This window comes from Ranitomeya variabilis, chromosome 7 (genome assembly GCF_051348905.1).
Source record: "Ranitomeya variabilis isolate aRanVar5 chromosome 7, aRanVar5.hap1, whole genome shotgun sequence".
Taxonomy (NCBI): domain Eukaryota; kingdom Metazoa; phylum Chordata; class Amphibia; order Anura; family Dendrobatidae; genus Ranitomeya; species Ranitomeya variabilis.
The window spans coordinates 3,463,728-3,478,611 of NC_135238.1; the positions used below are offsets into that span (position 1 = coordinate 3,463,728).

Consider the following 14,884-nt stretch of genomic DNA (forward strand, 5'->3'; position numbering starts at 1 on the left):
TCGTTTTGTCCCTATGAGGGTCTCTTCTCCTAAGTTTAAACCTCGGTTCATCGGCCCTTATAGAATATTGGAGATTCTTAATCCTGTTTCTTTCCGTTTGGACCTCCCTGCGTCCTTTTCCATTCATAACGTTTTTCATCGGTCGTTATTGCGCAGGTATGAGGTACCTGTTGTACCTTCAGTTGAGCCTCCTGCTCCGGTGTTGGTTGAGGGTGAGTTGGAGTACGTTGTGGAGAAAATTTTGGACTCTCGTGTTTCCAGACGGAAACTCCAGTATCTGGTCAACTGGAAGGGTTACGGCCAGGAGGATAATTCTTGGGTCAATGCATCTGATGTTCATGCTTCTGATCTTGTTCGTGCCTTCCATAGGGCTCATCCTGGTCGCCCTGGTGGATCTGGTGAGGGTTCGGTGCCCCCTCCTTGAGGGGGGGGTACTGTTGTGAATTTGGATTCTGGGCTCCCCCGGTGGCCGCTTGTGGAATTGGACTTGTCATCCTCTTTCCTGTTTCACCTGGTTCCATCAGTAGTGGGTGTCGCTATTTAAGCTCATTTCTCTGGTGGTTTCTTGCCGGTCAACAATGTTATCTGATGCCTCTCAGTGCTTGTTCCTGCTTCTAGACAACTACTAGATAAGTTGGACTTTTGTCCATGTTTTGTTTTGCCTATTTGTTCCAGTTCACAGCTGAAGTTTTGTTACTGTGTCTGGAAAGCTCTCGTTGATCAGGGATTGCTACTCTGGCGTTATGAGTTAATGCCAGAGTTTAAGGTAATCTCTGGATGGTGTTTTGTTAGTGTTTTTCTGCTGACCATGAAAGTATACTATCTGTCTTCTGCTATCTAGTAAGCGGACCTCAAATTTGCTAAGACTATTTTCCTGCTGCGTTTGTAGTTTCATCTGAACTCACCGTCATTATATGTGGGGGGCTACTGTCTTCTTTGAATATTTCTCTAGAGGTGAGCCAGGTCTTATATTTCCCTCTGCTAGCTATTTAGGTCTTAGGCCAGAGCTGGGCATCTAGCGATAAATAGGAAATGCTACCTGGCTATTTCTAGTTGCGCGGCAGGCTTAGTTCATGGTCAGTATAGTTCCATCTTCCGAGAGCTTGTCCCTCTATAGGCTTGCTATGATCTCTGCCTGCAGAGATCATGACAGTGCCCACAATCAGTCACACCCTGCTAGGAGCAGCACCTGTCTTGTGAGCTCCAGCACTTCCAGCAGGAGGCCCAGAGTCTTCTTCTCCCCAGGGAGGAGCAGGCTTCCTGGGAGACCGGCATGGTTCCCATTTAATACCGGCAGGGGACAGGGAGCAGCAGCAACAGGCCCAAGAGGGAGTGAGGAGGTCAGGACAGGTGAACAAGACCATACCCTCCTATTCCAACCCTGAGGCGGCTCATTGTCCTCCCAGAGAGGGAGACAGGGGTACCTCAGGCCCCAGGAAGGAGAGCCCAGGAACATCCTGGAGGGAGATGGACTCTAGCGAGTCCATGAGTTCCTTCTCATCACGAGTAGTCGCAATGTTACGCGAGTAAGAGGACGCCGGCAAACCACTAACCTGGCTGAAGGAGGAGCTGCGGGAGGCCCAGGACCTGAACATCCTTGCCTCCAACAAGGAGAGACCCATGACCTCCCAGAGGTTTAAAGCTATCAGAGATGAGGTGGCCAGGTTAGTGCTCCTCCGGGAGGGGATTGAGAAAAGCGCAGGTCCCTTCCTGGAGAGGTGTAAGAACCAGCGGCGGTTCTCAGAAATGAAGGGGTTAAATACCTCAGGAGAACCACCAGCCGGTATCCTAAGCTAGGAGGACGAAGAGGATGAAGTCATGACTGGAGTCTTACGTGCCAGAACAAGCCGGGAAAGTCAGAGGCAGCGCCTGAGACAATATGGAAGCGGCCTTCCTACACGGCAGAGAACTCCCAGAGCAGAGGCTGGAGTGTCAGCGGAGGAAGAAGAGGAGTGTGGATTACTGAGGGAGATCCGAGAGCTAGAGTGTCCGTGGATGAAGAGGAGCAGGAATGTGGTCTGCTAAAGGAGATCCGAGAACTAGAGTCTCTTGTGGACCTGAATAGGTTTTCCTTTGGGGAGGATGTACCAGTGGAGGACACCAAGAAAAAGAGAGAGAAGACCAAGGAGACTGCACAGGAGGTAGTGAGTTACAAATATGTACCAAAGTCTCATGTTACACCTACCACCGCCTGCATAAACCCCACCAGATCTAAAGGCATGGCCTCTGCAGTGGGTCCGAGGCATAAACAAGGTGGGGAGAGGAGGAGGACATCCGGCGATGCTGTTATTATTATTATTATTATTATTATTTATTGTTATAGCGCCATTTATTCCATGGCGCTTTACATGTGAGGAGGGGTATACATAATAAAAACAAGTACAATAATCTTGAACAATACAAGTTATAACTGGTACAGGAGGAGAGAGGACCCTGCCCGCGAGGGCTCACAATTTACGAGGGATGGGTGAGGATACAGTAGGTGAGGATAGAGCTGGTCATGCAGCGGTTTGGTCGATCGGTGGTTACTGCAGGTTGTAGGCTTGTCGGAAGAGGTGGGTCTTCAGATTCTTTTTGAAGATTTTGATGGTAGGCGAGAGTCTGATGTGTTGTGGTAGAGGGTTCCAGAGTAGGGGGGATGAGCGAGAGAAAACTTGTATACGATTGTGGGAAGAGGAGATAAGAGGGGAGTAGAGAAGGAGATCTTGTGAGGATCGGAGGTTGCGTGTAGGTAAGTACCGGGAGACGAGGTCACAGATGTATGGAGGAGACAGGTTGTGGATGGCTTTGTATGTCATCGTTAGGGTTTTGTACTGGAGTCTCTGGGCAATGGGGAGCCAGTGAAGGGATTGACAGAGGGGAGAGGCCGGAGAATAGCGGGGGGACAGGTGGATTAGTCGGTCAGCAGAGTTTAGAATAGATTGGAGGGGTGCGAGAGTGTTCGAGGGGAGGCCACAGAGCAGGAGGTTGCAGTAGTCGAGGCGAGAGATGATGAGGACATGGACTAGGGTTTTTGCAGATTCTTGGTTGAGGAATGAACGGATTCGTGAAATATTTTTGAGTTGAAGTCGGCAGGAAGTGGAAAGGGCTTGGATATGTGGTTTGAAGGAGAGATCAGTGTCAAGGATTACCCTGAGGCAGCGAGCTTGTGGGACTGGGGAGAGTGGGCAGCCATTTACTGTAATGGATAGGTTCGTTGGGGGGGTCGCGTGAGATGGGGGAAAGATGATGAATTCTGTTTTGTCCATGTTAAGTTTGAGAAATCTAGCGGAGAAGAAGGATGAAATAGTGGACAGACATTGAGGGATTCTGGTTAGTAGGGAGGTGATATCTGGTCCAGAGATGTAGATCTGTGTGTCATCAGCATAGAGGTGATACTGAAAGCCATGAGATTCTATGAGCTGTCCCAGGCCAAAGGTGTAAATGGAGAAGAGCAGGGGCCCAAGGACTGAACCTTGTGGGACTCCGACAGATAGGGGGCGAGGTGAGGAGGTGGTGTGTGAGTGGGAGACGCTGAATGTCTGGTCTGTTAGGTATGAGGAGATCCAGGATAGGGCCAAGTCTGTGATGCCAAGGGATGAGAGGGTCTGTAATAATAGGGAATGGTCCACTGTGTCAAAGGCAGCTGACAGGTCGAGGAGGAGGAGAACAGAGTAGTGTCGCTTGCTCTTGGCGGTTAAGAGGTCATTGGTGACCTTAGTTAGGGCAGTTTCAGTGGAATGGTGTGACCGGAAGCCAGATTGTAAGCGGTCAAAGAGTGAGTAAGAAGAGAGATGGGAGGACAGTTCAAGGTAGACGTGTTGTTCCAGTAGTTTTGAGGCATAGGGGAGAAGTGATATAGGACGATAGCTAGATACAGAGGATGGGTCAAGAGAGGGCTTTTTGAGGATAGGTGTGATGGAGGCATGTTTAAAGCTTGAGGGGAAAACACCAGTTGTTAGTGATAGGTTGAAGAGATGGGTTAGGGTTGGGATGAAGATTGTGGTGTGGATTGAGATGAGGTGGGATGGGAGCGGGTCAAGTGCACAGGTGGTGAGATGCGATCTTGAGAGTAGAATGGCGAGTTGATCTTCTGTCATGGTGGAGAAGTTGGTTTTGGAGGTGGAGGGTAGGGAAGTTGGGGGGAAAGGCTCTGGGGCTTGTTGACCAAAACTGTCTCTGATGTTATCAATCTTCTGCTTGAAGAATGAGGCAAAGTCTTCAGCAGAGATACGTGGGGAGGGAGGAGGTGCTGGGGGATGGAGGAGAGAATTGAAGGTGTTGAATAACTGTTTAGGGTTGTGAGACAGGGAGGATATGAGAGATGAGAAGTAGGTTTATTTAGTTGTGGCGAGTGTGGTCTTGAAAGTAGTGAGGGACTGTTTGAATGCGATGAAGTGGTCGTTGGAGTGGGATCTTTTCCATCTGCGCTCAGCAGCCCTGGAAGCTCGCCTCAGTTCTTTGGTCAGGCTGGTGTGCCAGGGCTGTCTGTTGATTTTGCGAGCTTTGGTATGTGTAAGTGGGGCAGCAGATTCCAAAGCTACAGCTATTGTGGTGTTATATAGAGTGGCAGCGTCATCCGCATTGTGTATGGAACTTATGTCTGTGAGAGGGAGGAGGGATTCAGAGAATGAATGTAGGTCAAGTTGTTTAAGATTTCTGCGAGGGTGTGAAAGTTTGTGGGGTGGGCATTGTAGACATGGAGTGGAGAGAGATGAGAATGTGAGAAGGTTGTGTTGTCTGTGTAGGGAACAGTGCGGGGGATGAGGCTGTGGAGGTACTCACTGCACCACACATAGGGTACCCCTATGGGACCTCCTACTTTGATGTCAGCTTCTTGAGACCGGAGGGCCTCGAGCTTTTCTGGTCTCGCCATGAGCTGGCTTGGGGTTTCCCTGAATGGTAGGGTTTATTTCCTGTAACAATATCCCACCAGAACTCAGTGAGGAAGGTGACCATTTTGACCAGTAACGAGTGACTTTCCTGTATGGATATCTTGACCTGGGCTGGACGATAAGGAAACATCATCTGTATTCCTAAGAAGACCCAATATGACCATGGTATCTGGACAGGGACCTGGACCTTCATGGTGAAATTGAAAGTTTCAGGAAACACTGTTACACATATCCCTTCCTCAACATTTTTGGAGGGACAGGATCTTGATTTTCTACCGGGGGCAGCCTAAGGTTTGTTACGGGTGGGGCCGGCCCACACATTTTAGTGCACAGTGTACCACCCAGAAATATGAACTGTGTGGGGACCACAGTCATCTTGCTGCTTCCGGCAGCAGGATTAGGTGTAACTTGTGTGGTGAGTGACATTGGTCACCTGTTTAGTCGCTGTCTGCATTTCTTTGCCAATCCAGTCCTGAAAGCGGCGAGTGCGGGACAGGTGAAAGCCGTGACTAATCTTGCCAGTGAAAGGATAAGTAGGAGCAGCAGAGGAGGCAGGGAACTATTGAGGAGCAAGCTGCCGCCATCCAAAATCAGGAGGCAGGAGCAGCGCCATGGAAACGGGGCAGAGAATAATGTCCCTAAACTCTCACCCGGGTACTTCACTTGCAGCTGAGGATCCTAAAGACAGCAAATTGAGCGAGAAAGTCAAGAGACCTGAAAGGGAGGAGCAAAAGGATGCCATGTCTTCCCAGGAACCTTCATCCGGTGACTGGATGAAGGGGAGGAGTGGTCACAGAAAAAAAAAAGGATAACAGGAAAACAGCCAATGGTAAGAGGAGGTCCAGGTCTTGAGCTTTCTCCTTGGAGTGCGACCCCCTCTGACTCTCTGATCCTGATCCAGGTGCCATTGGAAGGTCCAGTCGGCCCCCCTCTGGTGGATCTCTGCAACCGGTTCTAGGCCCTCCAGGACTCCGCTCTAGAGTGGGAGGATGGGGACCTGGGGCCGGAGGTTGCGGAAAAGGTTGTTGGGGCTCAGGAGGTCACTGAGTCTTCCTCTCGGGGGGGGCAAAAAAAAGACCCTTTGAGGGGGGACTAACTCAGGACCACCAGACAAGGGCCAGAATGTATGTAAGGAGAGAATTGATAAGTCTGTTTGTCTTAAACACACTAAAAGCTCATCATTGTCAGAGGAAGAGGGTGAAACTGTTGGGGGTGGGATGAAAAAGGCTATCTAATTCAATCAATCACGATTGCGGCACCCACCCCATTGACGCTGGCAATCATTAATGTTTACAGCATAAAGTCAGAAGTGGCAAGGTACACGGCCTTTCATTTTCTCTGCCAACTTGACTTGACATTTTGCTTTTGCAAGAGACCAGGCTGACTGACCTATCAACCATGCATAAAGCAAGGTGGGAGTGGAGGCATGGGCTCTCCTACTGGTTTCTTGATGCCGAGCCATATGGCAGGGTGCGGTTAAGAATGCGGACGATTGATTGAATTAGAAATGGGGAGATGCTTCATCCTAGATGTCTCCATGGTAGGACAGGAGCTTCAGCTCATTAACATCTATGGTCCCCCGCCCAAGTGGGACCACAAATGCCTCTTCATGAATATCAAACCTTTTTTATTTTCGAGTCGGCAGGTGGTCTGTGGAGGGAATTTCAATAATTTCACAAGACTCTGTGATAGAGGAGGTTCCGATGACTGGCTGGCTTACGATTGCTTTGTACTAAACAGGAGACTAAGTGAGGCACGCCTGGTGGATGTCCACATCTGGCACAACACAGGCCACATGGGATTCACCTTTTTTAGAGAGAGTGCAGGTCTAGGATAGACAGGTTTTATTTGAAGGAGGAGGCCATCTCTTTACCGTTGTGGAGGTGGAGTTCTCCGACCACTGTTTATGTTTTCTCTGAATGATACAGAGCCTCCTAGGTTGGGAAAAGGTTATTGGAAGCTGAATTTGTCACTCCTTGAGGAAGAAGCTGTAAGACGGTCCTTCGAGGAATTTATTCAGTGCCAGGTACCGTTGCTGGGCCTAAGTAACACTAAGAGTGATGGGAAATGTTCAAACATCGGGTGTCAACTCTTGAACCTCAGAAGCCTTAACAGGGATCACCTGTATCAGAGCCTGAGGAGGAAACTCGAGCATCTTGTCTTGACTGGAGGTAGCCACAAGGATATCTCCAGTGTCAAGTCCTTGCTGAAGAGGTGTCAGTATTGTAGGCACGCATCTTTGGTTTTTGAGAGGGATTACATGAAGTACTACTTGTTCGACCCTTACAGAAGCTGTAAGATGTCAATAAATAGTAAGATAGTAAGATAGTGACAAGGCTGATAGGCAGTGCAGAATCCTTGGGAAGGTCTCCATCAGGGATCTTGGAGGTCGTCAGTTTATTCTATTTGCACCTCTTGGGAAGGAGGGAACTGGATCATGAGGATGTCGGCTTTCCTGGCTGAAGCTGTTCCAGAGCCAGGGGCTGACCACTCGCTAGGTGGTTTGGCAGAAGCGATCAAAGAAGAGGAAGTGAAACTGGCAATCGATGGGCTCAAGCCCCCAAAAATCGCCAGGTCCTGATGGTTTAACATCCAAGTTCTTTAGGACCTTAAGAGACTCCTTGGTCCCCCTCTTGACTCAGGTGTTTAATGAGTGTCTTTCCTTCGTCACTCTGCCAAAATTATCAATGAGGTCAGCTTTGATCATTTTGTCAAAGGGTAAGGATCCGTCATGCATTGAGAATTGGCATCCCATAACACTTCTCAATGTGCACAGGAAGTTTTTGGCTAAGATACTTTTCAACAGGTTTGTGATTTTTTTCACCATGGCTCCTTTCAGAGGCTCAGCACTGTTGCGTTCCTGGATGTAGCACTTTCATTGCTGTTCTAGGTGTCTGATAGGCCGTGGAGAAAGGCAGGGCGGGCCTTTGGAAGGGGTTCTTGCTGCCCCTGGGTCAGGCAAAAGCCTTTGATCGGGTCGACCATGAGTACCTCTGGTCCACTCTTTTGAGGTATGATCTGCCTGGAGGGTTTGTGGACTGGCTTAAGACCTTGTACGCGGGGGCTGAGACTTTCCCTCTGGTAAACGGGTGTATTGGACAACCTTTAGAGGTAGGATCTGTTGTCCACCTGGGCTGGTCTTTGCTTTACGCATTTGCGATTGATCCCTTCCTCAGAAGAGTCGACTGTGGACCATTGGCAAGGATGAGGATGGGCCTGGTGGTGCCAGAGGCTATCCTGAGGGTAGTGACCTATGTTGACAATGTCACCATCTTTGTTTCTTTGCAAGAGGAGTCGATGGTGGTGATGTCAGAAACAGAGTGAACCAAGTCAAGTGGGAGGTCACTTACCACATGAGCAGACTAGGAGAGTTGAATATGGTGAACCCTGTGGTGTTCCTAGTGAACACATTTTTGAAAGTTAACGTGGTAATTCTCATGCAAGAAATGGTTTCAGCCTTTATTCCAGGAATGAGAGACAGGGGGAAGATTGAAGGATCTCCACACACCGCACGGGCATCTCTCAGCTTATGTTACCCCAGTTTTGAAAATTGATGCGCCGGTGGGGTCTGGGAATGTGGAAGGTGAGATCCCTTCCAAGGAAACTCCTTTACATGTGGGTCTTGCTTTCGCTTTTTCAAAGACCATTGGTCCTCAAGGACTGCCCGAGTTGGAATCTAGATGTTGGGTTGAGTTTGTTAAATTCTAGCAGGATCCCCAGGAATCCTGGAACTTGACATGGTGCTGCTTCCAAGGAAAGTTGTATGTGAGGTACAATTTGAAGTACAGGAGCTCCAAGGACAGGAATTGTCCCTGTGAGGCTTGCGCTACCATGCTGGAAAGCATGGAGCACTTCCTGCTTCATTGTCCTTTTAATACAGAGGTGTACAACAGGGTGTGCGCTACCATTGGTCGGCCGCGGCTGGCCACTCTGTCCTATGCCGAGTGGGCATATGGAGTGTTCAGAGACCTCGGGAGAAGGGCTCGAGACACTTTATTCATAGTCAGCACAGTGTTCAGGTACTTCACGTGGAACGGATGAGTTTTAGTAAAATCCTCCGTGTAGATGAAGTTTGTAGCAGCATCCTAGGTGCCCTGGTGAAGGTGCGTTCTCTGGAGTGTGGAGGACTGGGGGCCCGGAGGGCGACCCATCTCTGGAGGGGTTTCTCCTTCGGGGTGCCTTAGTCTGTTAGCGCTCCTATACCCTGGTGGTGGGCTGATGTCTTTACACCCTAGATTTTTGTTTTGTATTTCTGTTCCCTGAATAGAAGGTTTGCAGGAATTGAACTTGCGCCTTGGGTGGTGAGTATGTAGGTTGTGTTCTGTGATGTTGGATTATGTATATATTGTATATAGTGTATTGAATATATTGTGTATAATAGAGGGTCTTAGGGTACCGTCTCACGGAACGATTTATGTTGTGAATTCCGTTCTCGGGCTCCCTCCTGTGGTCGTGAATGGTACTTTGGTGAGTTCTGTCCTAGGACACCCTCTGGTGGCTTTGAGTGGAACTGCTGATCTTTGAGGTTGGCTTTCTCAGCTGCCCTCGCTTATTGCTTCTGCTGGCTTCCCTATTTAACTCTGCTCAGGTCGTTAGTTCATGCCAGCTGTCAATGTCTCAGTACTGGTTCAGATCTCTCTTGGATTTCTCAGATGACCTGTCTACTCCAGCAGAAGCTAAGTCCCTGCTAGTTCATTTGTTGTCCATTTGTTTTTGAGTATATTTCTCAGTACATGCTATGTTTCTAGTCCAGCTTGCTATTATGATATTTCCTTGCTAGCTGGAAGCTCTGGGGGTGCAGAGTTGCACCTCCACACCGTGAGTTGGTGTGGAGGTCTTTTTGCACACTCTGCGTGGTTTTTGTAGTTTTTAATACTGACCGCACAGTTTCCTTTCCTATCTTCTGTGTATCTAGAGAAGATTTGGCCTCCTTTGCTAAAATCTGTTTTCATTCCTGTGTTTGTCACTTCCTCTTAACTCACAGTCAATATTTGTGGGGGGCTACCTTTCCTTTGGGGAATTTCTCTGAGGCAAGGTAGGCTTCTATTTCTATCTTTAGGGGTAGTTAGCTCTTGGCTGTGAAGAGGCGTCTAGGGAGAGTTAGGAACACTCCACGGCTATTTCTAGTGTGTGTGATAGGATTAGGGATTGTGGTCAGTAGAGTTACCACCTCCTCAGAGCTTGTCTCAGGTTTTCCGTTTTAACCATCAGGTCATTCCGGGTGCTCCTAACCACCAGGTCCATAACAGTACAGCTGGCCGACAAAGTGTTAATGAATCTCAAAAGAGGGATAAGAGAAGTTCTGAGTCAATTTTTTTTTTCTTTGCAGCTTGTTTTGTCTTTCTTTTCCCCTTAACCTCTGGGTGGTTCAGGACTCAGGTGTAGATATGGATATTCAAGGTTTGTCCTCTTGTGTGGATCAACTCACTGCAAGGGTACAAAGTATTCAAGATTATGTAGTTCAGAATCCGATGTTAGAACCTAGAATTCCAATTCCTGATTTGTTTTCTGGGGATAGATCTAAATTTTTGAATTTCAAAAATAATTGCAGACTGTCTTTTGCTCTGAAACCCCGCTCCTCTGGTGACCCCATTCAGCAAGTAAAGATTATTATTTCTTTGTTGCGTGGCAACCCGCAAGACTGGGCATTCTCCCTTGAGCCAGGAAATCCTGCATTGCTTAATGTAGATGCGTTTTTTCTAGCGCTCGGATTGCTTTATGATGAACCAAATTCTGTGGATCAGGCAGAAAAGATCTTGCTGGCTCTATGTCAGGGTCAGGATGAAGTAGAAGTATATTGCCAGAAGTTTAGAAAGTGGTCTGTGCTTACACAATGGAATGAGTATGCCCTGGCAGCAATTTTCAGAAAGGGTCTTTCTGAAGCCCTTAAGGATGTTATGGTGGGGTTCCCCACGCCTGCTTGTCTGAATGAATCAATGTCTTTGGCCATTCAGATTGATCGGCGTTTGCGCGAGCGCAAAGTTGTGCACCATTTGGCGATGTCCTCTGAGCGGAGGCCTGAGCCTATGCAATGTGATAAGACTTTGACCAGAGCTGAACGGCAAGAACACAGACGTCAGAATGGGCTGTGTTTTTACTGTGGTGACTCCACTCATGCTATTTCTGATTGTCCTAAGCGCACTAAGAGGTTCGCTAGGTAGGTCTGTCACCATTAGTACTGTACAGCCTAAATTTCTCTTGTCTATTACTCTGATTTGCTCATTGTCGTCCTATTCTGTTATGGCATTTGTGGATTCGGGCGCTGCCCTGAACTTAATGGACTTGGAGTTTGCCAGGCGCTGTGGTTTTTCCTTGGAGCCTTTGCAGAGTCCTATTCCCTTAAGGGGAATTGATGCTACGCCATTGGCCAAGAATAAACCTCAGTACTGGACTCAGCTGACCATGTACATGGCTCCCGCACATCAGGAAAATATTCGCTTTTTGGTGTTGCATAATTTGCATGATGTTGTCGTGTTGGGTTTTCCATGGTTACAGGTTCATAATCCAGTATTGGATTGGAAATCAATGTCTGTGTCTAGTTGGGGTTGTCAAGGGATACATAGTGATGTTCCTTTGATGTCAATTTCTTCTTCCACTCCTTCTGAAGTCCCTGAGTTTTTGTCGGATTACCAGGATGTATTTGATGAGCCCAAGTCCAGTGCCCTACCTCCTCATAGGGACTGTGATTGCGCTATTAATTTGATTCCTGGTAGTAAGTTCCCTAAGGGCCGACTTTTCAATTTATCTGTGCCAGAACATGCCGCTATGTGGAGTTATGTAAAGGAGTCCTTGGAGAAAGGGCATATTCGCCCGTCTTCGTCACCGTTGGGAGCAGGGTTCTTTTTTGTGGCCAAGAAGGATGGCTCTCTGAGACCCTGTATAGATTACCGCCTTCTCAATAAGATCACGGTCAAATTTCAGTACCCTTTGCCTCTGCTGTCTGATTTGTTTGCTCGGATTAAGGGGGCTAGTTGGTTTACCAAGATTGACCTTCGAGGGGCGTATAATCTTGTGCGTATTAAACAGGGCGATGAATGGAAAACAGCATTTAATACGCCCGAGGGCCATTTTGAGTACCTGGTAATGCCATTCGGGCTTTCTAATGCTCCATCTGTGTTTCAGTCCTTTATGCACGACATCTTCCGGAAGTATCTGAATAGGTTCATGATTGTATATTTGGATGATATTTTCGGTTTTTCGGATGATTGGGAGTCTCATGTGAAGCAGGTCAGGATGGTATTCCAGGTCCTTCGTGCTAATGCGTTGTTTGTGAAGGGGTCTAAATGCCTCTTTGGAGTTCAGAAGGTTTCCTTTTTGGGCTTCATTTTTTCCCCTTCTACTATCGAGATGGACCCTGTTAAAGTTCAGGCCATTTATGATTGGACTCAACCTACGTCTGTGAAGAGTCTTCAGAAGTTTCTGGGCTTTGCTATTTTTTACCGTCGCTTCATCGCTAATTTTTCCAGTGTGGTTAAGCCTTTGACTGATTTGATGAAGAAAGGCGCTGATGTGGTGAATTGGTCCCCTGCGGCCGTTGAGGCTTTTCAGGAGCTTAAACGTCATTTTACTTCGGCCCCTGTGTTGCGTCAGCCAGATGTTTCGCTCCCTTTTCAGGTCGAGGTTGATGCTTCTGAGATTGGAGCAGGGGCTGTTTTGTCTCAGAGAAGTTCTGATGGCTCTGTAACGAAGCCATGTGCTTTCTTTTCTAGAAAGTTTTCGCCTGCTGAGCGTAATTATGATGTCGGCAATCGGGAGTTGTTGGCTATGAAGTGGGCATTCGAGGAGTGGCGACATTGGCTTGAGGGAGCCAAACATCGCGAGGTGGTCTTGACTGATCACAAGAATCTGACTTACCTCGAGTCTGCCAAGCGGTTGAATCCTAGACAGGCTCGATGGTCGCTGTTTTTCTCCCGTTTCGATTTTGTGGTCTCGTACCTTCCGGGATCTAAGAATGTGAAGGCTGATGCCCTTTCTAGGAGTTTTTTGCCTGATTCTCCGGGAGTCCTTGAGCCGGCTGGTATTCTCAAAGAGGGGGTGATTCTGTCTGCCATCTCCCCTGATTTGCGGCGGGTGCTGCAGGAGTTTCAGGCTGATAGACCTGACCGCTGTCCAGTGGAGAAACTGTTTGTCCCTGATAGATGGACTAGTAAAGTTATTTCTGAGGTTCATTGCTCAGTATTTTCTGGTCATCCTTGGATTTTTGGTACCAGAGATTTGGTTGCTAGGTCCTTTTGGTGGCCTTCCTTGTCTCGGGATGTGCGTTCTTTTGTGCAGTCCTGTGGGACTTGTGCTCGGGCCAAGCCTTGCTGTTCTCGTGCCAGTGGGTTGCTTTTGCCTTTGCCTGTCCCGAAGAGGCCCTGGACGCATATTTCCATGGATTTTATTTCTGATCTTCCTGTCTCTCAGAGGATGTCTGTCATCTGGGTGGTTTGTGATCGGTTTTCTAAGATGGTCCATTTGGTACCCTTGCCTAAATTGCCTTCCTCCTCTGATTTGGTTCCATTATTTTTTCAGCATGTGGTTCGTTTGCATGGCATTCCGGAGAACATTGTGTCTGACAGAGGTACCCAGTTTGTTTCTAGGTTTTGGCGGTCCTTTTGTGCTAAGATGGGCATTGATTTGTCTTTTTCTTCAGTGTTCCATCCTCAGACAAATGGCCAAACCGAACGAACCAATCAGACTTTGGAAACCTATCTGAGATGCTTTGTTTCTGCTGATCAGGATGATTGGGTGACCTTCTTGCCATTGGCCAAGTTTGCCCTTAATAATCGGGCTAGTTCGGCTACTTTGGTTTCGCCTTTTTTTTGTAATTCTGGTTTTCATCCTCGTTTTTCTTCAGGGCAGGTTGAGCCTTCTGACTGTCCTGGTGTGGATTCTGTGGTGGACAGGTTGCAGCAAATTTGGACGCACGTGGTGGACAATTTGACATTGTCTCAGGAGAAGGCGCAACGTTTTGCTAACTGCCGTCGCTGTGTTGGTCCCCGACTTCGTGTTGGGGATTTGGTTTGGTTATCTTCTCGTTATGTTCCTATGAAGGTTTTATTGGTCCTTATAAGATTTCTGAAATTATCAATCCTGTGTCGTTCCGTTTGGCCCTTCCAGCTTCTTTTGCCATCCATAATGTGTTCCATAGGTCTTTGTTGCGGAGATATGTGGCGCCTATGGTTCCTTCCGTTGATCCTCCTGCTCCGGTGTTGGTTGAGGGGGAGTTGGAGTATGTGGTGGAGAAGATTTTGGATTCTCGTATTTCGAGACGGAAGCTTCAGTACCTGGTTAAATGGAAGGGTTATGGTCAGGAGGATAATTCCTGGGTTGTTGCCTCCGATGTCCATGCTGCCGACATGGTTCGTGCCTTTCATTTGGCTCGTCCTGATCGGCCTGGGGGCTCTGGTGAGGGTTCGGTGACCCCTCCTCAAGGGGGGGTACTGTTGTGAATTCCGTTCTCGGGCTCCCTCCTGTGGTCATGAATGGTACTTTGGTGAGTTCTGTCCTTGGACACCCTCTGGTGGCTTTGAGTGGAACTGCTGATCTTTGAGGTTGGCTTTCTCAGCTGCCCTCGCTTATTGCTTCTGCTGGTTTCCCTATTTAACTCTGCTCAGGTCGTTAGTTCATGCCAGCTGTCAATGTCTCAGTACTGGTTCAGATCTCTCATGGATTTCTCAGATGACCTGTCTACTCCAGCAGAAGCTAAGTCCCTGCTAGTTCATTTGCTGTTCATTGGTTTTGAATATATTTCTCAGTACATGCTATGTTTCTAGTCCAGCTTGCTATTATGATATTTCCTTGCTAGCTGGAAGCTCTGGGGGTGCAGAGTTTTTGTAGTTTTTAATACTGACCGCACAGTTCCCTTTCCTATCTTCTGTCTATCTAGAGAAGATTCGGCCTCCTTTGCTAAAATCTGTTTTCATTCCTGTGTTTGTCACTTCCTCTTAACTCACAGTCAATATTTGTGGGGGGCTACCTTTCCTTTGGGGAATTTCTCTGAGGCAAGGTAGGCTTCTATTTCTATC

At 48.0% G+C, this 14,884-nt stretch overlaps 1 protein-coding gene across 1 annotated transcript in view; it reads left to right on the forward strand.

Moving 5' to 3' along the window:
• The first annotated feature begins 1,925 nt into the window (after window positions 1–1,925).
• LOC143784144 (proto-oncogene Mas-like) overlaps window positions 1,926–14,884 on the forward strand; it is a 35,147-nt gene continuing 22,188 nt past the window's right edge. Inside the window, exon 1 of the mRNA XM_077272016.1 lies at window positions 1,926–2,141. The gene's annotated coding sequence lies outside the window, so the exon portion shown is untranslated. The remainder of the gene's footprint in view (window positions 2,142–14,884) is intronic.